The following is a 24346-nucleotide window of genomic DNA, read 5'->3' on the forward strand; positions in this document are numbered from 1 at the left end:
CCCATAGACCCTGATAGTCCTTTGTCCTATCCCCACATGGCCATGTGTCAGGATTTGTTATATCAGGTGACTAAGAAGGGGGAAGATGTTGTGGAACAACTAATAGTTCCCAAAGCCTACAGAAGAACAGTGTTGGATCTGGCCCATGGTCATATAACGGCAGGCCATCTAGGGGTAGAGAAAACCACTGAGCGAATAATGCAGAGGTTTTTCTGGCCCGGGCTTCATAAAGAGGTATCTGACTTTTGCGCATCCTGCCCTGAGTGTCAGTATTATGCTCCCACACCACATTTTAAGGGTCCACTTGTTCCATTGCCTATTATAGGGGTGCCGATAGTGAGAGAGCACCTGGAACAGGCACAGCAGAGGGTATACAACCGCAATGCTCGGTTACGCAGCTTTGCTCCTGGGGACAGAGTGTTAGTGTTGGTTCCCACTGTGGAAAATAAACTTTTGGCTAAATGGCAAGGGCCCTTTGAAATCTTAGAAAGAGTGGGACAGGTCAATTACAAAGTTTACCAGCCTGGGAAAAGAAAGCCGGAACAGATATACCATATAAATCTGTTAAAGTCCTGGAAAGATAGAACGGTACTGTCGGCCGTCCGAGCCCCTCCAGTAAAACCAGGGCCCTTAGTTCCTGAAGTGACAGTGGCAAAAACCCTGTCGGCAATTCAACAACAAGAGGTCAAGGAGTTTCTGATCAGAAATAGGGTGCTGTTCTCTGATGTACCTGGGACAACCTCGGTCGTTAAACATGACATCATCACTGACCCAGGGGTTAAAGTTAATCTAAAGCCCTATAGGTTACCAGTAGCACAAAGAGAATCGGTGTCGAAAGAAATTAAAAATATGCTAGAGTTAGGGGTTATTGAAGAATCACATAGTGAATGGTCAAGTCCCATTGGGTTGATTCCAAAGCCCGACGGGAGTGTGCGTTTCTGCAATGACTTCCGAAAGTTGAACAGTGTTTCAAAATTCGATGCCTACCCGATGCCACAGTGGAGAAGGGGGCATTGGCCATAAAGTGGGCGTTAGAGGCTCTCAGGTACTACTTAGTTGGAAGAAAGTTCAAATTGATCACTGATCATGCCTCTTTGAAGTGGATGTCCAAAAATAAGGACAGTAATGCGAGAATTACGAGATGGTTCTTGGCGTTACAAACTTTTAAATATTCAGTGGAACATAGGCCAGGAAGCCATGGGGCCAATGCAGACGCGTTGTCACGCGTTCATTGTTTGGGGGCTTCAGTTGTTCCGCCCCACAGGTCGAAACAAAGCGGGGGGATATGTGATAGGATCACTGGTAAAGTGGTCTGTGGCAGGTACATTTGTCCCAGATTCCTGTCTTATGTGTTTTAAACCCCCAGGAGAAAGTCTGCAGTGTAGCAGGCTTGAGTCTCGGCTTTTTGAAAAGCCGGTTTGGGACCTGGGGGTTGTGGGTGAGAGGAGAGGGAGGCCTCCACCCATGGCCACTCCAGGTTTTGGTTCTCGCAGCCTGGTAACAGGCTTGTTAGGGTTTCCACCTGAGAGTGGCCAATATAAGCCTAGTGTGTTTAGGGCTGAGTGTCTCACCTGGGAGAGCAGGCAGGGAGTTTGCTCAGAGACACTTGGAAACCTAACTGTGAGTGTTGTGCTGTGCCTTTGTTGCTGGTGAGGGCATTAGGCCCTGCCAGGTTCTGGTAGTGAGGGAACCACCTGTGAAGTTAGTGCCCCGACAGGGCTAGGATTTATGTTTATGTTTTCTTTATGTTATTTCTGACATTGTACAATAAAGACTGGCGCCGACCAGCTTGTACTCACATCCAGACTGGTGTGCTGCTTCCCTGCTGCTGTGGGTGTGTGTAAAAAAGGAGTCCTTCTACCCAGGAGAGGGAACCCCTAATCTGACTGTGTCACTATATATATATATATATATATATATAATATATATATAAATATATTCCATAGACACATGTCCCATTAAGGCTTCTTACACATGATCTGAAATTTCACAAAACCTATTGAATTTCTGCAACTCAGATTTCAAAAAGCAATGAAATTCCGATCATTAAGGCTGACGCCTTAATGGACATGTTCCTTGCGTAATACAGATATGGTATGCCATGACACCATGTGGTTAACTGCAGAGTCAGGACTCTCACAGAGTGAGATTGCTGTCACTCACAAAATGGTGGAGCTGCTAATTCACAGAATTGTGTGCTCATTGGAATGCACATATGCAACTGAGGTCTCAGCAGAACATAGAGCTGCGCAGATCGAATAAGAGTATGGTGGATGGGGGGAGAAGACAAAGCGTTGTGGTGTAGTATGACAAGTCACAGAGTAATTATAGCCTTCTACTGATTTCCAAATGTATTTTACAATGATCTTGACTGAATTGATAAAAAGGAGGGTACTCTGATTTTATCCCATCATCCAAAAACATACTAGTAAGCTAACTGTCTTCTGACAACTTTGGAACACTTGGTTCTGGGGCGCCTATATTTGCATCATTGCTCCCTCTTCTGTCAAAAGCTGGCTACACCTTTATTTACAGTATGTTGATGTGTAAACTAAAAATCATGTTTGGTATAATAGAGCTTAGAATTTGTATTATATAAAGGATTAGTATGTATATTGTCTTATTTTATGATGTTTCCACAAATGGACTTTGGTTTGTTTGCCTTTTTGACTCTGCTGGATAGGCAACCTCTGATCTAGACACATTTTGCAACTAGGAAGAATGATTCACCCTGCCTGTTATCAGTTATATCCTTATAAGATATAGACATTTTAAGATAACACTAAAGCAAAAAGTATACTCATTCACAAAACACGCAACCAATCAGAAAGCTCACTACATATGACACTCAAAGCTGCCAGCCCCTCCCCTCCTTCAACCCTACCTATAGGTGTAATTACTGTAATGGTATCCCATCCGGTTGCGGGGATAGGTACTGGCTACTGGCTCGGGCTTTCTGAAGAGGTATGGCGGGGGTCCAGGTTCGCCGCTCCCCTCACCTCTTCATCCTGTCAGCGGTAGCAGCGCCTGCTGCAGTGAGTACAGGGAGGCTGCTTCTGCTGCTAGCACCTTATAGAAGGAGGAAAGTGCCCGGACCTGGATCTGCCCCTGGCTGAGTGGTACAATGATGACCAATGTGTAGCCACACCTCCTTACATTAGGCCATACCCCTTTCCAGTACCTGGATCTGGCCAGGCTCTCTACAGCCCTTCCTGACGGTGAAGAATGGTTCAGCAATCTGTAGACAGCCCACTCTAGAGGCCCTTGTGCTGGCCTTTTGAGGATGCACAAAGAACCAGGGGAAGATGTATCAAGCCTTAGAGAGTAATAAGTGGAGTGAGATTAAGAACCAACCAATCAGCTTCTAACTATCATGTTACAGGCTGTGCTAGAAAAATTTCAGTTAGAATCTGATTGATTGGTACTTTATCCCTCTCTACTTTATCTCTCTCCAAGGGCTCCATTTATTAACATTATTTTTACTAAAATAAAGTGAAAAAGTTTTTTTAACACCCTTTTTACATTATTTTAGTTTCACCTAAAGTTACTAAAGGGCAATTGGAGTAGAATTCGTAAAAATTCTACTCCAATCCCTAATTATCACATATTTTTAGCAAGTAGATCGCATTCCCCATAATTGTAATGGGAAATGCGATCTTCCTGAGATTTACTAAAAATAAAATGTGAAAAAATACCGGGGGAAGGCCTGTGATAATAATGCCACCTGGAGATGGCGTAATCCAGAGTCTCCCCGGGTTCCCTGACTCCTGCTCTGCTCTAACAGGCAGAGCTTGGAGCCGGCCCCAGTGATCAGCTGTGTGGTCTAAACAAAGACCACAAGCTGATCCCTGCTAAAAAAAAAATACAGCAGAAAAAAAACAACTATCCTGAGTCCAGGGCCGGTGATCAGTGCTACGGTGATGTCCACCAGGGCTCCGGTCAGCTGGTCTCCAGGCTCCTGCACTGTAACCCTGGTCAGCTGCTGCATAGACAGCTGACCGGGTCACAGTACAGGATGGGTGACCAACTGACCGGAGCCCCGAAGGGAGGTAAGTGAAATTAAGGAGGAGGGCTGTGGCGAAGGGGGGGTTTGTGGGGCCTTTGGGGGCGCAATCGCGGGGGGGCCCATCAGCACATGTGCGGCACCATGTCACTGTATTTTTTCAAAAAATTTGCAGGGACAGAGCTTTATCGCAAGCTCTGTCCCTGTAAGGGATTTTTAATAAATCCCTGTGATATTGCCTGAACTCGCAATGCGAGTTCAGTCGGAAATATCACACTACAATCTGCATTCTAAATGTGGATTGTAGTAAATAGAGCTCCAAGGCTTAATACATCACCCCCCAATGTGATGTAACTAAAAATCCTAAGGAGGATCCACACCCATACAGAAAAAGCAGAATGAGTGCCTTTGGAGGCTTTAGCAGTTGTCTCTCCTCAACACTGTCTGCCAGCTGCTACCACCCCTTCTCTAACTTTTAAAGCTACTCTACTTCCTACAGAAAAAAAAAATAGTAATAACATGCCCCACCTAGTAGCCAGAGCCTTAGGGGCTGCTGTATGCAGCCATCTTCCCGGACTCCTCCGTTATGGTATGTAGTCATTATGTCGAAATTCAGAATGTCGATAACAGAATATCAACATGGAGAAAATGTCGACATTTCCAAGACACTTCGGGCAGCTGTACATATGGCAGGGTGCCTGCCTGTAGCATCCAAAGGATGTTCAACAAACCCAGGGGAAACATAAGAGAGAAATATTGTAGAAACATGAGACTACAATAAGGTGAGCACGTGGTGAATAGCCTTACATCATACAATATGTTTTATATTCTACTAGTGCTAAAAACAACTAAATTTATTCTGATATCCAATCCCTAAAATTTTGGAGTAGGCAGAGGCAATGCAGACTTTTAAGTGGTACAGTAGGTGTCTGAATTATATATATACAGGGTGGTCCATAAGTTTGGAAACACCCTTATAAAAAGGAAATGAGTAAGGAAATATTAATCCAGTGTCTACACACATATTATATGAAGTGGGGGAAACTTTTTAATGTATGTCACCAGTATGGCGGCCATCTTGAAGTCTGCTATCTTCAATGCAATGTTAATTTTTCAATTGGTATGGTAGTCATGTGATATCAAACAGATGCAGAATTTCATATGAAAAACAATTGTGTTCTTTGTTTTAATGTGTTTCTATTCATTCTCAAGTTTTTTAACTGAGTTTCCTCAGAGGTGCCCGTCCTTAGAGGACGGTACTTACTGTATGTCTGGGTTTTGTTCAGTTTTTATTTTAAGAAGACCAAGAATGCCTACATGGACAGAAGAGGCCCAAAACCAAGTGTCCCGATCACAAGATTCTACTGGAGAAGGGGACAGACCAGCGCTAGCGACAAGGTAAGTATGTAATGTGAGTGCAGGTGAATGTGAGTGATTGAATGAGTGCATGTGTAGTAAAATAATAAAACCTTTGGTGTCTGTGTCCTGTGGTGTTTTAATATTACTTTTGCAGGTGAACTGGAGGTACCAGAGGACTCTTAATGTTCGTATGCTGGTACTTGTGGTTCTCCAAGTACCAGCATGTGGTTGAGGCTTGCTGGGACCTCTAGTTCTTCTGTAAAGGACATTATTATTTATAATTTTTTTCACACAATCAACCCAGCACCCACCGCCCAGGGGTACCGGGTATATACCTGGGCTATCAGCCTAGGTCTGGTGTGCCCTGGAGAGGGTGAACTTCTTTATTTTGGGGCCTCCACCTCCCCAGGAATCCCTGACCTGGGCTGACTATTGTGGGGTGATAATGCTTTGGTGGAGGACCCCATGAAGCAGGTCCCATGGCTGTGGCATTACACTCCCGCTAAAAAGAGTCCAGTGTTGGTTGTGGATAATATGGGGGAACCCTACTCATTTTGTCCCCCATATTTCCACAACCAGGATAGGCTTAATGAGTCTGATGGTTGATGAAAATACGGGGGACTACATCTTTTTTCCCTTGTATTTTCACAACCAGGACTGGCTCAGAAAAGCCCAGTGCTAGTTGTGCTTTTAGCGGGGGGATCCCACGTCGTTTTTTTTTCCCTTTATAATTTTTAACACAGAAGCATGCATGGATCTCACTGATGTGTGCATGTCTCTGTGTAACTTGCACTTTGTAATAAATGTCTCATTACAAGGTGTGAGTTTACCCGCAGATTTAACTTGCGTGCAAGTCAAAATTTGATCTTCAAACTCACACCCTATTACATTGGTGAGTTTAGGTGCACTAAAACCTCAGGGCCTCATTCAGAGGCGGTCGTGGGATGCAAGCGGTCGTTCTGAAACAGGGCAGCCGCTTGCATCCTGAACGGCCGCCTCCATGTCGGTTGTTAGGCTGTGGGTTAACACCCACAGCTCTAACGACCGCTAAGGGTGATGGTTGCGATGGTCAAGACCATCGCGACCATCAGGGCTTACGACGAGTCCATAAGGTAGGGTCTCATCAACCTTAAGCCCCAGGGAGCTTCCTGCTCTGTTTGAGCAGGAAGCTCCCCACTGACATCACTGATGATGTCAGTGGGGCCGCCCCCAAACGCCAAGCGTTCCGACAGGAACGCCTCCGTTTGGCCGGGCACGCCCCCGGCCCACCCAGCAAACGGAGCGAGCTGTCACTAAACATTGACAGCTCGCCCCGTCTGCTACGAGACCCCTAACGACAGATCACCTGTTGTTAGCCGGGTCTCGCGCATGCGCACGATGGAGCCGGCTCCATCGCGCGCATGCGCACTGGAGCAACATCGACATGGTTGCGAGCTCGTAGAGCTAACGACTGGGTCTGAATAAGCTCCTCAGACCCTACTACATTTGGCCCTATCACTTTTACTATTAGGTTATTATGGTTGTTTTCACACAACATGCACAATCACTAATGCACTGTCTTTACATTTTTCATTCTCATACAGTACTATTGCTAATACATGCACCATTTTTATATACATGCATATTATTTGGCTAAATAGAATAAAATTACACTTTTTCTATCATGGAAGACTCTCACAGACACTCCTTTTTTGATAAGATTTTACATGTTTTATACATCTAATTTTAGATTTTTATTTTATTTCAACATTGTACTGACAAGTCTCTCTTTTATAGATTTTTTTTTTCAATATACACTTTCATAAAAGGACTTCTGCTTCCTTGACCATACTTTATCTGATCTGTGAGAGGGGTCTCTGAGCTGGTGGAGTGCAATCTGTGAGGGAGCAGGCTGTGTGATCTATAAGGGGGCCTGTTTGAACTGTGACATGGGGCAGTGTGATCTCTAAAAGGGGGCCTGTGTGTGGGGACAGTGTGATATGTAAGGGGGGGGGGTCTGTGTGTAGGGGCAGTGTGATTTCTGCGGAGGGGGCAGCGTAATTTTTGAGGGGTTTCTTATGTGTGGGGGCAGTGTGACCTGTGAGGGGGTTCCTGTGTGTGGAGGCAGCTTGATCTATGAGGTGGGTAGCATGTGTGTGTGAGGCTATGGGGGCAGTGTGTGTTTGTATGAGGCTATGGGGGCAGTGTGTGAGGCTATGGGGCAATGTGTGTGAGGCTATGGGACAGTGTGTGTGAGGCTGAAGCAGCATCTCTGTATGAGGCTATGGGGGCAGCGTGTGTGTGAGGCTATGGTGGCAGTGTGTGTTTGTGAGGGACTGGGCCGCCAAATAAAATTCTCGACCTGGGCTCCACTTGGTCTAGAACCGGCCCCGCTATTCAACTAGTGTGTAAGAATTTCTAAATTGTATAAGCAGTAGTGGATTCAGGACCCTTTGCTGTTATGTGGGAAGCTGGGCGTTTTGACCTTCTTTTCCCACAGGCAGAAGTAGGAGTCCAGAATGTAGGACAAGAGACAACCAGCAGCTGTGGCTGTCCTTCAGGGCTTCAACATAGATGGAATAGGAAGAAGCTTCTGGAGTGTGCTCTGCTCCACCTGCAGCCCTCCCTCCCTTCTGCTTCACAGGGATCCATCTAGCTGCCAGCTCTACAGTGACCATTGTAGCAGAACAGCATATGTAAGTGCTAAATGGTCAGATGTTTGATGCCTGTCCTGTCTGTATTCCATACCCAGGGGCCCATTTATTAATGATCACAGTTGTAATGTGATCTGGGCATGACATTACCGCCCATGATCGCATTGCAAGATGTAATTATAGTGCCGGTATGTATCATCCGGTACATGCAGGGACAGGGGCTCCACAAGAAAACTGTCCCTGCGATCATAGCGTAAGTTCATCCCAGATGCCCGGAGGCAAGTTATCATTTAGTGCCCCCTATCCCCCATATTTACAGTCCTAAATGTGGTGAATATATTGTGGGTGATGGAGGAGGTGCCCCTTCAGTGCTGGTGCCCGGCGGCAGGCGCCTCCATTGTCTCCCATACTTCTGCCCCTGCTGCGATGTGCCCGGAGAGCTGCCAGGACTGTGGTGCATGCACAGACCAGCTGACTGCACATGGAGGAGGGTTCCGGACACTAATAAAGCGCGGTGTAGCCCATAGGCTACAGCGACTAATGCTATCATCAATGGCGTTAGCTGTGGGGGCCAATATCCGGAATCGCATTCCGTGTGTTGGTATATTTGGCAGCATCCTACCCCCCATAGAAACCTATGGGGGATGCGGCTGCCTGCGGGAATGGAGGGATCGCAGCAGGTCCCCCTTTCATATATCCAGGAGAAACTTAATATACAGGTGTTTTTGGGTATATTGCCACAAATATAGAATGATAAATGGCCCCCCAGTGGTCCATATCCTGTGTGTGCCTGTTGTGTCTGACTGTCACTTACCATGTGTCTGCCTGTCCTCTCTGTGTTCCTTATATTGTGTCTGCCTGTCCTGTCTGTGTTCCATACCGTGCTTATATTAACTACATTTCCAAGTCCCTGGTTCATGCAGCTGGTACTTAGAGGTCCCTTTGAGAGGACAATAAAATGTGTTCTGTGGCAGGTTGGCAGTTTTGCAGCTGGCCCATAACATTGCATTTAAGTCCTCCATTAAGTTTTCTTAGGAAAAGCCACCTTCTGTACCCTTTCAAGCTTTAATTTCTTTCTACATAGGGACACCACTTCTACCAATTACCTGCAGGAGCTCTACTGCATACGATCTTGTCTGCTAGGAGCAGAGCCGGATTTAGACCTCATGAGACCCTAGGCAAGATACCGGTATGGGCCCCCCACCCTCAAACAAACCTGAGCATATATTACAGTAGGTGTCGCTGGAGCAAGATACACACATCAAGTTATATACACACAGCATGGTTATATATATATATATAAATTATGATGTGTTTGACATGCTCTAATCAATGGCCCTACTGTAATATATGAAGTTATTATAGTAGGTGTAATCAGTGGCGGGCTGGGCCGGGGGGCAGGGTGCCATGGGGGTACTGCATAGGGGGGAGACTACAACTGGGGCCACTATTTAAGGGGCATTGCATAAGGGTTACCACTACTGGGGGCACTGCATGGGGGGTGGACTGCTACTGGGGGCACTGCATAGGGGGTACCACTATTGGGGGCACTATATAAGGGGCTTACTACTGGGGGCACAAGGAGCACTGCACAGGGGGGACCACTACTGGGGGCACTATATAAGGGGCTTACTACTGGGGGCACTGCATAGGGGGAGATCACTACTGGAGGCCTGCATAAGGGTGTTCTCTCCTGTGGCACACGGGGGCACTGCATATGGGCACTACGATAGGGGGCTGCCCCTAATCTTTATATTTACCTTACATTAATCCCATATGGACCCGCCTCCTCCCTGAAACACTTGAGGGGGGGCGCCGCCATAGCACGCATGTTCTTCGGGCACCCTGGCTACACCCTACTCCTCTGCCAGGGCCGCCTGCATGCATTTGCCCCCCAGGCTAAAAGTTGCCAGCCAGCCCCTGGGTGTAATCAAGTACACAGTGGAAACACTAATTTAGAAAATATACGCATAAAGGCCCCCATACACCTACCGATGGATTGCTGGATCCTTGGAAGGGAAGAGAAACACCAATCCACCGGTCATCGATGGCCCCTTGGAACCGGATGGGCCCTAGGCGGGTTCCTAGATTGCCTAATCGTAAATCCGACCCTGGCTAGGAGCTATGCACTCTTAGAAGCTTGATACTACAAACATCACTAATAATTTGTAGTACTTTGTAAGATCGTCTAATAAATAGCTATGGTACCTCTACATGACAACCCTGGCAGGAAAATGGTTTTCCAAGAAGTGCTTGCCCCTGTAATGGAGCTTCTCATTGATTTATTGTCTCCTCAGAACATACTAAAAACCTCGATAACTATTCTCCAGGTTTTGTTGAGGCTGTCAGTACATTGGTTCAGCTGTTATTTGGAAACATAAGGCCTGATTCAGAGTTGTACGCAAACTCAATGATTTGTGTACAGCTCCAATGGCGGGGGGACTGCGCTTGACACTTCCCGCGCATGTGCAGAAAGGGTCCTGCATTATTGCACGCAGTGCCCTGTAAGCTGCAGCCTGATTGACATTTGGGGGCAGGGAGGTGGTGACACCGGGCAGTGTTCCTGAAAATGGAGGTGTGTTGCTGGAAGTGCCAAAGCCAGGGCCTGCATCCTCCAACGCAGAAATACTGGCCTCAGCTATGGATCCGAGTCCTCTTATGCAGCTGCGGAACACACAAGCATGGAGGAGGTGTCTATTAACACAAGACGCTTCCTGCAGCGTCTTGTGTTAATTAGGTCATAACATTTATTAAATACTGGTACAATTTGAATTTGCTGCTCAGGTGGGAGCGGCTACAGGCAGCGCTGTGGGCTCCTGCTCAGAACTGCGTTACAGAGTGAGCAGCGTGCAAGACCACACTCAAAGCCATCCTGTCTTTATCGCCAGTGCCCCCTCCGCGTGAGGCGCGTGCGTGTTGGCCACATGCATTGCTGTGGATACAGATGTAGTGACTTTTCTCGCTGTAGTCCCTCACAATGTAGCTGGCCGCAGCACTTCCGTCACCCCTTGCTGATATAGAATAAGTTTAGCTTTAAAAAAATCACCTTTGATTTCAATTGTTTTAATGAGGTTAAATTATGCTGACGTCAGGAGCCGTTTTAGCTGAAAGTATTTGCACTGAACCCCCAGGATAAGAGAAGAGAACTCTTTGACAAGATTTTGGAGTCATTGTAAATTGCATATTGCTGTAACTGAGCATCTTTATTTTATTTTTATGAATGATTTGGTTATGTATTAGATGGAATAAGCAAAATAAATATTGGGCCCTTTGATTTGCTGGCATAGCTCATATTCAGCTGCATAAGGAATAACATGTAATACAGTAAATATACAGTTATTATTTGATGTGATTAGAGAAGTATTTGTAAAATAATCAGCTTCTTGCAAGTTTATTTAAGAAGTAACAATATCCAAGAAACAACTTAAACTTAATTGCTGGTAAAAATGTTCTAATTGCAGTCTGTATCTCTGCTTAGATTACAGGGATTCTTTTGTAATCTACCGATCAACAAAGGAGCAGCGCCAAGTGTGCACCTGTGTCATAAGTCTGTTATAGGGTGGTGTAGCGCCCAAAGTGCACTCCAAAAAAAAAAAAATATTTTCTGTGTTTGTGAATTGTGTGCGCAGTAGCTGCACGTGCATCAACAAATCAGAAGAGGCAAGCGTGTGCCTGTTTCATAAATCAAGGGCCGGCTGGCTCGTCTGTTAAAGGGTGGTGCAACCCACAAAGTGCACTCCAAAAAAAATAAAAAATTCTTCTTTTCTGTGTTTGTGTGCACCTTAGCCGCACATATATATCAATATAACATAAATGGAGAACCAAACTTTGTCTGATAAAAATAAAATAGGGAAAGATCAAGAACCACTTCCTCCGAGTGCTGAAGCTGCTGCCACTAGTCATAACATAGGTGATAAAATGCCATCAACGTCGTCTGCCAAGGCCGATGCCGATTTTCATAGTAAAAGGCATATAAAATTCCAAATGACAAAGTTCAGGAAAATGACCTTAAAAAAAAACATTTAAATCATCTGAGGAGAAACGTAAACTTGCCAATATGCCATTTATGACACAGAGTGGCAAGGAACGGCTAAGGTCTTTCCCTATGTTCATGACTAGTGGTTCAGCTTCACATGACGATGGAAGCCCTCCTCTTGCTACAAAAATCAAACAAGTTAAGCTGGCAAAAGCACAGCAAAGAACTGTGCGTTCTAAGAAGATATCACAAATCCCCAAGGAGAGTCCAAAAGTGGTGGCGGTTGCGATACCTGACCTTCCCAACACTGGATGGGAAGAGGTGGCTCTTTCCACCATTTGCATGCCCTCTGCAAGTGCTGGAAGGAGCACCCACAGTCCACTTGCTGATATTCAAATTGAAGATGTCACTGTTGAAGTACAACAGGATGAGGATATTGGTGTAGCTGGCGCTGAGGAGGAAGTTGGCGAGGAGGATTCTGATGGTGATGTGGTTTGTTTAAATCAGGCTCCGGGGGAGACAGTTGTCCATGGGATGAAAAAGCCCATCACGGTCATGCCTGGGCAGAAGACTAAACATTCCACCTCTTTGGTCTGGCAATATTTCTATCCAAATCCGGACAACAACTGTCTTGCCATATATACCATATGTAAAGGTGAAATAAGTAGGGGTAGGGACGTTAACCACCCAGGAACATCCTCCCTTATACATCACCTGCAGCGTGTTCATAAAAAGTTACGGTCAAGTTCAGAAACTTTGGCTAAGTCGATAAGCGGTCCATGGACACCTAAATCCCTTTGTCCTGTTGTATCCAAGCACCTGCAAACCACACCGTCAACTCCCTCCTCGTCAATTTCCTCCTTAGTCAGGATCGAAAGTAGTCCTGCAAGCCATGTCACTGGCATGACTGACTCTCCTATCCAGGATTCCTCCAGAGGATCCTGCATTGCTATGCCTACTGCTGCTGCGGTTGCTGCTGGGAGTCATTCATCATTCCAGAGAGGAAGTAGGACCACCACTACTTTTACTAAACAATTGACCCTCCAACAGCCCTTAGCGAGGAGGATGAAGTACGACAGCAGTCATCCTGAAGCAAAACGGATAACTGAGGCCTTGACTGCTATGTTGGTGTTAGACGTGCATCCGGTATCCGCCATTAGTGCAGTGGGATTTAGACAATTGATGGAGGTACCAAATCCTGTAAAGATTTCACGTCACTAGGCAGGCGATACCAAGAATGTACAGAGACATCAGAAAAAGTGTACTCAGTGTCCTAAAAAATGCGGTTGTACCCAATGTCCCCTTAACCATGGAAATGTGGACAAGTGGAACAGGGTAGATTAAGGAATATATGACTGTGACAGCCCACTGGGTAGATGTATCGCCTTACGCAGCAACAACAGCAGCAGTGTCACCAGTAGCAACAGCTCAGAAACGCCTGCTTGTTCCAAGGCAGGCTACGCCTTGTATCACCGGTTTCAGTAAGAGGCACACCACCGACAACCTCTTAGAGAAACTGAGGGAAATCATTGCCCAGTGGCTTACCCCACTTAGACTCTCCTGGGGATTTGTGATATCTGACAACGCCACCAATATTGTGCGGGCATTACATCTGGGCAAACTCCAGCACGTCCCATGTTTTCCTCACACAATAAATTTAGTGGTGCAGAATTTTCTGAAAATGGACAGATGTGTGCAGGAGACGCTTTGGGTGGCCCGAAAAATTTCTGCCCACTTTCGCCATTCAGCGACAACGTGTCAAAGACTGGAGCGCCAGCAAACACTCTTGAACCTGCCCTGCCATCACCTGAAGCAAGAGGTTGTGATGCAGTGGAACTCAACCCTCTACATGCTTCAGAGGATGGAGGAGCAGCAAAAGGCCATTCAAGCCTATACATCCACCTATGACATAGGCAAAGGAAGGGGTATGCACCTGACTCAAGCGCAGTGGAGAATGATTTCCGTGTTGTGCAAGGTTCTCCAGCCCTTCGAACTTGCCACATGTGAAGTCAGTTCAGACACTGCCAGCTTGAGTCAGGTCATTCCCCTCATCAGGCTTTTGCAGAAGCAGCTGGAGAAAGTGAAGGAGGAGCTAAGACGGAGCGATTCTGATCGGCATTTGTGGGGCTTGTGGATGAAGCCCTTCATTCACTTTGCCAGGATTCGAGGGTGGTCAATCTGTTGAAATCAGACCACTACATTTTGGCCACCGTGCTCGATCCTAGGTTTAAAGCCTATGTGGTGTCTCTCTTTCCGGCCGACACAAGCCTGCAGAGGTGCAAAGACCTGCTGGTGAAAACACTGTCAGCTGAAGCAGAACATGACACGTCAACAGCTCCTTCTTCATTTTCTCCCACAACTGGGGCTGCCAGGAAACAACTTAGGTATCCTAAGCAACCTGCTGGCGGTGATGCAGGACAGGCAGGAACTAGTTTGGACATCTGGTCTGGACTGAATGACCTGGCAACAATTCTAACATGTCTACTGTCACTGCATATGATACTGTCACCATTGACAGAATGGTGGAGGATTACATCGGTGACAGCATCCAAGTAAGCATGTCAGACAGTCCGTACCTGCAATTTGGAGGCTCCTGCTCAAACTGACTCTATTTTACCTGAGTTGCCCCCCCTCCAGTGTGTACTCCGAAAGAGTGTTTAGTGCAGCCGGGAACCTTGTCAGCGAAAGGCGTAGGAAGTTGCTTCCACAAAATGTGGAGAAGATGATGTTCATCAAAATGAATTATCAATTCTTCCAGGGAGACCAGCCTCCAGAACGTACAGATGGACCTGTGGTGGTGGATTCCAGCGGCGACGATTTAATGCTCTGTGAGGATGAGGATGTACACAACACTGAAGAGGGTGAGGAATCGGTGGATGAGGAGGACATCTTGCCTCCATAGAGCCATTTTGTGCAGGGACAGATTAATTGCCAGTTTGTTTTGTGGGGGCCCAAACGAACCAATCATTTCAGCCACAGTCGTGTGGCAGACCCTGGAGCTGAAATGATTGGTTTGTTAAAGTGTGCATGTCCTGTTTATACAACATAAGGGTGGGTTGTAGGGCCCAAGGACAATTCCATCTTGCACCTCTGCTTTTTCTTTGCATTATGTACTGTTTGGGGCCTAGTTTTTCAAACTGCCATCCTGTCTGCCACTGCAATGGCACTCCTAGATGGGCCACGTGTTTGTGCCGCCCACTTGTGTCGCTTAGCATAGTCATCCAGCTACCTCGGTGCAACCTTTTGGAATAAAAACAATATTGTGAGGTGTTCAGAATAGACTGGAAATGAGTGGAAATTAATGTTATTGAGGTTAATAATAGCATAGGAGCAGAAAAACCCACAAATTCTGTGATTTTTGCTGTTTTTATGCTTTTTAAAAAAAAAAAATAGAGATCCAAAACACAAAACCCAGAACCCAAAATACGGAAGGGTGGTTTTGCCAAAACCAATCTAGATCCAAAACACGAAGAAAGATCCAGATCCAAAACCAAAACACAAAAAGTGGCCAATGCACACCCCTAGTTTAAACAGATTACCCACCAGGGGCAGCACCAAATTTACCATACTGGAATAAGAGAGTATTCCATCCCTCTTCTACCTTACAATTAATGTTTCACTCTGTGACACATCACAGTGGCCAGATTCCTTACAGGTCGCAACTGTAATTACGCACGCAGACAAACGATTGTTGTGTTGTGCGCATGCGTATGAATTGCAGCCATTGGAGCCTCACGCACAATTGCACAAGGTCTGACCTTACTCATAAATTGCTAACCTCATTGCACACAGTGGGAGCTTAAGCTGTGTATACCATCGCAGAGGCTAATTTATGCACGCCCCTGTAATGGTGTTCAAACACACTAACACGCCTGCATTTCGCTGATCATCCCTGCTCAACACCCTCAAACGCTCACTTCCTGTCAATCACTTTGCGATGGGTCTGCGAATTCTCTGCGATCGCAGTGAGACATATGCGCACTTCGATGCATACGCATGCGCAGAACGCAACAATCAGCTGTCTGCGTGCATAGACGCACTTGCGATCTGTAATTAATCAGACCTTTAGTTTCATAAATAGGCTCCATAGTGTGGTATGAACTACACTAACGAAGTCTTCCTAAAAATATATTTACTTGTTTTTCTTTATTAGCTGTGGTCACTTTTCAGTAGCATCTATAGGGCCAGATGTATGAAGCTCTGGGAAGTGATAAAGGGCCTGATTCAGAGCCGGACGCAATTAGCGCTCGCTCGTCCTGAAAATAGGGGTGGCTATTCAAATGAACCGTTTGCTCTTTGCGGTCTGTTCACGCCTCTAGGTCTGAACGAGCGAACAAAACTTGCGGTCGTTTTTTGGGAAACTACGCCCCCTGGCCGCTCGCATCCTACGTCATGTCCGCTATTTATTAGATTAATCGAGTACATCGACCAGGGTATGAGCTGCTCGCTATTCTTGTGGTTGGTTTTTGCTACCACAATTTTGCGAGCAGTTCTGGCTTAAAAAAAACCCAGTGACGTGGTCAATGACGCTGCAGTTTTAAATATGCACACCCATAAAACGCCCGTTTTGACCTTTAAGCACGCCTGCGATCAGATCTCCACTCCCCGTTTTCAAGCACCTTCCCCTGTTACCACCCACATACGCCTCATCCTGTCACTCAAATTAGCAGGCATTCGCTATTTTGCGAGCACTGACTGGTTCGCGCATGCGTATAACGATCCGTACGCATGTGCAGTTGGGCAAACATCGCTCGGAGCGAACGAGCTGCCGCTTACGAGTGGCTCTGAATCAGGCCCAAAGTTCAGAGTGATAAACGACCAATCAATCAGCTCCCAACTGTCATTTTTCAAACACAGCCTGCAACATGACAGTTGGGAGCTGAGTGGTTGGTTGTTTATCACTCTGCACTTTATCACTTCCCAGAGCTTCATACATCTGTCCCATTGTATTTACTTTAGGTTTTACTATATCAGTTTCAACAATGTAACTAAGCTTCCATCATACTGTACCTATAGATCACTTAACATGATTGTTGGTGAGGCCAGCTATTCTCAATGTATCCTACACAGCTTCTACCTTTTCCAAATAAAAGTCACAATCTAGAGTGTGAATGACTACAATGTCAGTACATACAGAAACTTAGTGACAATGAGACCTTAAGAACGGTATGCGGTCCGGAATAGAGATGAGCGGGTTTGGTTCCATGAGAACCGGGGATCTGAAGCAGATCCGAGTGAGCTCGGGTTTTGAGGCAAAACGTCATCATCCCGCTGTCGGATTCTCACGGGTTTTGGATTCTATAAAGGTCCCGCGATTCGCCGCCATTTTTCATTCCGGCTGTGGAGAGTGAAGAGGGAGCTGTGCGTGTGTTATTGTTAATTGCACGCTGACGCTGTGCACAGGGGCTGGCTACTGTTGTCCATAAGGGCTGGCTGACTGTTGTCTATAGAGGGGCTGGCTTGCTGTTGTCGTGTCCATAGGGGCTGGCTGGCTGTCGTTGTCCTGTCCATAGAGGCTGTCTGGCTGTTGTTGTCCTGTCCATAGGGGCTGCCTGGCTGTCGTTGTCCTGTCCATAGGGGCTGGCTGTTGTACTTGTCCTGTCCATAGGGGCTGGCTGGCTGTAGTGCTGTGTTGTCCAGGGGGTGCTTTGTCCTTCAGGGGCGCTCTTCACCCACCCCCAGTGTGAAGAAAATTAGTGTTAGTCACACTTGTCATCAGTGCAGGGGTGCTGTGCTGCTGTCTGTTCAGGGGCTGCTGCCTCTTTTCAGGGGTTCACCCCAGTGTTAAAAAAATAAAATAAACAATTTTTTTTGTGTGGTATGTTAGCCACACCTGTCATCGGCGTAGCTGCGCAGGGGTGCTGTGCTGCTGTCTGTCAAGGGCTGCTGGGCCAAAAATAATAAAAACTATTTTTGTGTGTGTGTGTTAGCTAAACCTGGCTGTCACTGTCATCAGCGTAGCTGCACAGGGGTGCTGTGCTCATGTCTGTCAAAGGGCTGCTGCCCAAAAAATAAATAAACAAATTTTTTTGTGTGCATGTTAGCCACACCTGTCATCGGCGTAGGTGCGCAGGGGTGCTGTGCTGCTGTCTGTCAAGGGGCTGCTGCTTCTTTCAGGGGTTCACCCCCAGTGTGAAAAAAACAATCACTTTCTTTCTGTGTGCGTGTTAGCCACACCATCACTGAAAAAATAAATTTTTTTTTTTTTAATTTTGCTAAATGTTTTTATTGCATTTTGTAAACAAAACCAGTAATGAAAAAAATCTCTTTTTTACAAAAAAATAAATAAACATGTATATTGCAATGAAAACTTTTTTTTTTAAGTTATTGGCTTACAAAAAGTTGTTTTTTTAATCTTAAACATAGCAGAAATGTTATCCTAACAGCTTATAAAGTTATATGCTCTAAAAAACTAAAGCCTATATTTACAAACCTATATAGAGTGGACATCCTAAATTCTAAAACTGTTCTATTCAAAAACATAAACAAAAGCAAAGATTATAAATCTAGTGTCTTATAGTGTGTTATTATGATGTTAGAATGTAAAAGGCCAAAAATTGGGTGGACCACACATGGCTGATTGATCAACCATGGCGACTAAATTAGTGTCATAAGGAAGAGGAGGCTGCAAACTGGGTGTTATGTTAAGAGTTGGCCATATGGGGTATGTTGCTGTTAAGGGATCAGGCTGGTTATCAGTGGAAACATTATTATAGTTGTTGTTATTCTGGGTTGCCATCTCCTGAAGGGTGCTTACCAACAGGCCGAGACTACCTATCAGCTAAGGCATAGACACTTCCTGAGGAAGAGGGCTCTGCTCTCTGGAGGGAAGCCTCTGTTCCAACATATGAAGCTCTCTCTCCATATCATCTATTATAGATGAAAATAAAATGTCATCGGGGACATCTAGCTCCTCTTTCTGTACCATGCTCACCCTTTTTGGACAGGAAGTCCAGGATGGATGGTTTGGAATAAGAAGGTCTAGCAACAGAAGGGGATGGTCATTATCAAGACCTGGTCCCAACAGTGGGTGTAGTCTGGGAGGTATTGGTTGGCATGCAGGCAGCGGAACAAAGGCCTCCATGTTGTCTGTGCTCACTATTCCGTATTTCAGTTTGCGATTCAGGTAGGCATAAAGTCGGCCACAGAACACAGAATCACTGGATGTCTTAGTGCATTCAGGCCAGATACGATCCATGAATTCCCAGACAGAGGCCCTGATTCAGAGCCAGACGCTCTGACAGAGTGCTCGCTCTGAATCAGGGCCGGGTTATTTTTTTTTTGAACGGCCTCCTGGCCGCTTGCATAGCTGTGGGTGACCACCCACAGCTATAGCGAGTGGCCAGGAAGATGGTCGTGATGGTGAAGACCATCGCGACCATCGGGCTTGCAACGAGACCCTTGTGGTAGAGTCACGTTCCCGCAAGCCCCAGAGAGATTTCAGCTCTAACAGAGCCGAAATCTCTCCCACTGACATCACTCGTGATGTCAGTGGGGCCGGCCCCAAACGGAGGCGTTCACTTGGGAATGCCTCCAATTGGGCAGCCACTCCCCCAGCCTGCCCACCAAAGGGGGTGTGCTGTCACTCAACATCGACAGCACGCCCCCTTTGGTATGAGACCCGGAGTGACGGATTGCACGTCGCTATCCTGGTCTCACGCATGTGCATGACGGAGCTGGCTCCATCATGTGCATGCGCTCTGGGCGACCATCGACACGGTTGAGAGCGCTCATCGCTTGCGACCGGGTCTGAATCAGGCCCAGATTCCGGACAGATGAATCCTTTGCTTGTGATAATCTTTGGTAATTCCTGGCAAAGGTGGGTGTTATAGCCAGACACTTTGAAGGCTGTCACTTTGAACTGCTTTATAGAAAACATGTGAATGAAACTTTCTACACTGCAGAACATGATGGAGAAATCTCTTGAAGTTCAGCACCTAGAGCATCTTTTTTCATGTTCTCTGAAGCCTCTCCTGACTGTGACTAAAGATTCTCCACACTGTAGTCTTCAATTGTGACTTTTTAATGATGATTTCAATGTTGTCCACTGGCTGAGATCCATCTCATCTGAGGGTTGTGTTTTCCTCATGCATATGAGACAATTCACATCCAGAAAGTGACTCTTATGTTTAGCCCCTGGTGTCAGTCTCTCTTTTGGCAGAATTTGCACAATCTTGGTCTTGGGGGCATCATGATGAATCAGACAGATCCTCCAGGGTAAACATCTGATCTGGTGTTGTATCTATTTCTATAAAACCTTTGTGTGTGAGTTTAGTCATCTGTGGTGGAGCTCTTTTTCTGCTTTCTAAATGATCTCCAGACACAACTTAAACTGAAATGTTGCATTGAATGCTCTGTTCCGCTTGTTCACATATCTAAGTAATATGATTAAGTGGACAGTGGGAACAACAGCAATTTGAAGGCCACTAACTCTGTTTTTTTTAATGTCCCTGTACAGGTTGGGAAATTCCTCTACAGAACAGAAGGTTTGCAAAGGATTATTTAAGACAATTGTTTATTTATTTTTGGAAAGAATGCTTCCTGTTCCTGGTCCCCTTCTGGGATGAAAAAAAATCCACTCCCAGCAAGCAAGCATGGCACTCAAGAAAGAATTCCCAAGAAAGACACAATGTAAGACTTAAACCTTAAATCTGAAATTTTGCATTTAATGCTCTGTTCTGCTTGTTCACATATCTGATATGGATAAGTGGACAGTGGGAACAATGGCAGTTTGAAGGCCACTAACTAACATTTTTTTTTAATGTCCCTGGACAGGTTGGAAAATGCCTTTACAGAAGGTTTGCAAAGGATTATTTAAGTCAATTGTTTTTTGGAAGCACTCTTCATGGTCCCCTTCTGGGATGAAAATCTACTGCTAGCCGCGGAAACAGGCACAGGATTCTCAAGAAAGACACAACGTAAGGCCTTAAATCAGGGGTAGCCAACCTCGGTCCTTGAGAGCTCATGTTTTCCAGATGACCTAGCTGGTGCATAGGTGTATTCATTACTCACCAAAACATTTAGAAAGATCCACAGGTGGAGTTAATTATTATAGTTGTGATTCTGTGAAGAGACCTGGAAACATGCACTGTTGGTAGCTCTCGAGGACCAGGGTTGGCTACCCCTGCCTTAAATCATAGATCTTATGCTTGTCCACATATCTGTGCTGATTAAGTGGCACTTTGAGGCCACTAACTAACTTTTTTTTATGTCCCTGTACAGGTTGGGAAATGCCTTTATAGAAGGTTTGCAAAGGATTATTTAAGTCAATTGTTTGTTTTTGGAAAGCACTCTTCCTGGTCCCCTTCTGGGATGAAAAAAATCAACTTCCAGCAGCAGCAGCCATGCTCAAGGATTCTTCTGTGGCAAGGACTGATGTGAATGTGAATTTTTTGGTAAATGCCTCCTACCCTCCCCCCTCTCCTTCATACATTTTCTTCGGAATCAAAAAACTAAATAAAATTTACTACCAATCAACCCTCCCTGTCCCTGCCCTGCCTTCAACTACATACATACTCCAACTCCCTCAGGCCTCTCTTGAATAATAAAAGTGATTCTTGATGTGCCATGTTTGAAGTTGAACTGCCATGTGTTTGTGTCGCCCACTGCTGCAGTCAGCCAGCTATCTTGGTGCAAATTTTGGGCCTAAACTAGATGAAAAAATCAATATTGTGAGCAGTGAGGTGGTCAAAATTGACTGGAAACGTGTGGAAATAAATGTTATTGAGGTTAATAATACTGTAGGAACAAAAAAGGCCCATTTTATGTGATTTTAGCTGTTTTTATGATTTTTTAAGAAAAAAATCCAGATCCAATATCGAAAAACAAAACACGGAGGTGAGGTTTTGGCAAAACCAATCCAGATCCAAAACCAGGAGCGATCCAGATCCAAAACCAAAACATGAGGGTCAGTGCACATCTCTAGTCAGGAAGCCGACAGTTGAAATGCCGATCGCCGGCTTCCCGACAGCGTAATCCCAGCAAGGGATTTAACATAGGCATCAAAATACCAATGTCTATGTTTATTCTGACACCGGAACACTGACCTCTGCCATCCCGATTGTCCACAATGAGTAAGTAGAACACTTAGCCCGAGGATGGGGTGGTTAGGTTTAGGAACCCCCAGGAGGACTTAGGGTTAGGCACCTCCCCAGGAAAGGCTACGGTTAGGCTAGGGAAAGGGGGGCTTATGCACTAGGGGGGAGATCAGGGTTAGGCACCCCCCTGGTAGGGTTAGGTCTAGGGTGCAGAAAGGGAGGGTTAGGTTTAGGCACCCCTGGGGGGAGGTTAAGGTTAGGCACTAGGGGGGGAGGTTAGGGTTAGGCACCCCTAAAAGAGGGTTAGGGGGGGAAGGGGTTAGGAATAGTTAAAATACTCACACTGTCGGGATCTCCACTCTTCTGTCTTCCGGCGTCGGTATTATATCCAGCATGTCATACCGATTCCTCAGCAACTTAGGGCCTGATTCAGAGATGGGTGCTAATGCCACCGCAGCTGTGAATTTGTACACAGTGTCTGTGCAAAAATATGCAAATGTTGGCGCTGCCGGGAATTGTATTAAGACGCCCACTGGCGGCTTCGCAAATTGCATACAATGAAGCAGCATTGGTTGCATTATCGTGAAGTTATGCGTAATCCTGTTTACTCAGAATGGCTGCTGGAACTGAGTTGCTGGAGTATTTATAACTGGGTAAGGGATCGCAGTTGCAGTATGTGACATGTCCCCAGAATGGTTACGACACACCTGTGTTTTCATCACAGTCACTGTGTACACATTTGCAGCAGCGGTGGCCGCATTGGCGTCTATCTCTATATTAGGCCTTAAAATATTTCTAACATTTTAGTCATGTTCTGTAAGGTTTTAATTGTGCGACCGCCCCAGGCTCAGTGACCATATTGTGCAAAATCTCTGTTGTTCTACCTAGGATTTTAGTGAAAACATGTATGTTATTTTTTTTAAATACTTTATTATTACTTACTTTATTATTACAGTAATTAATAATTAATTACTTTATTATTAATTAATGACAATAAAATTCACGCAAAGGGGTATATATACTAAAGTGAGAGGTTTTAGAAGTCGAGATGTTGCCCATAGCAACCAAGACTTTTAGGGAAAGCTTACACTGAGCATGCGCACAGTGTCAGCTTTTGGAGACGGCCGGGGGCTGCAAGGGAGAGAACGAGAGATCTCTCTCCTGCCCATGCTTGCCTACTCTTGAAAAAGCATTTCAGGGAGATTGTGAAAAGCAGCATTTATGAGCATGGCAGTAAAGTGGGCGTGTACTGCTACATCTGAGGGGCGTGTCATAATACTGACTTACATCCAAATGTACACCCAAAGCAGTTAGTAAGATCTATTTGTTAATGAAAACACACTGGTACTTTTCAGAAAATACATTTAGCCATAGGGATCATTGTGACTTATAACCAGTGCAGGGAAATTACACTAATAATCCCATTTGAATGTATATATTTCTGTTTTCTTTATATATATATATATATAACAGCTTCATAATAAGAGAAAATGCAATCAGGGGGATTACTACTATTCAGGGAGTCTCCTTCATAATCAGGGAGGGTTGGCAAGTATGCTCCTGCCCCAGGTGCCTACATAGCATTACATCAGTTTATTACACCATCTTAAGATGGTGGAAACTACCAGGGCCAAACTCTGAAAAGCTTCTCTGTTTGGAGTTTGGTACATAGGGGTCAGATCGTAGTCTTCATTGATAATAATGGGGGGGCTGCGATCTGCATTGTTAATTAGCACTTTGCAGTAAATTTCTGTGAAATCTTTTGCATTATGCTATGAGTACATAGCTACAATACATAAAATTATACAGAAACTGCAGTTTACATAATTTTTTGTAAAAAAAACCTTGATACATAAATAGCGTTCCCGCTAGGCTGTTTTAGCGGGGCGCGGCGCCCTGCCCTCCTTCGGGAGGGCAAAAAGCACCCTGCCCTCCAGGAGGAGGGCAAAAAGTGCCCTGCCCTCACATCTATTCTCCCTGTCTGCAGGGCTTGGGGGCTGCCCGGCGTGTCCGTAAGTGCCGGGCACGCCCCCAAGAGTGACGAAAAGGGGACGCATCTTATAGACACGCCCCCTTTTCCGATGAGCACGCCCCCTTCTCGGGCGCGCGCGTGCATGCCCTCTCTAGCTCTGGCGCCCTGCCTCCCGCCGGAGCTAGAAGGAACACTACATAGCCCCATGTACAGTATGTTATAAAATTATTTTTAACTAATAATATGAGTACAGTATCACCACCATATATATTTTATAGAGTATAGATCTTTTTGGATAGGACCTCAACACTAGTATTCCTCTCCCTTTGCTGACAGGAGTCAGACAGCTAAGCCAGCCCAACCCTG

Source organism: Taudactylus pleione, unplaced genomic scaffold (assembly GCF_031769625.1).
Source record: "Taudactylus pleione unplaced genomic scaffold, aTauple2 ptg000032l, whole genome shotgun sequence".
Lineage (NCBI taxonomy): Eukaryota > Metazoa > Chordata > Amphibia > Anura > Myobatrachidae > Taudactylus > Taudactylus pleione.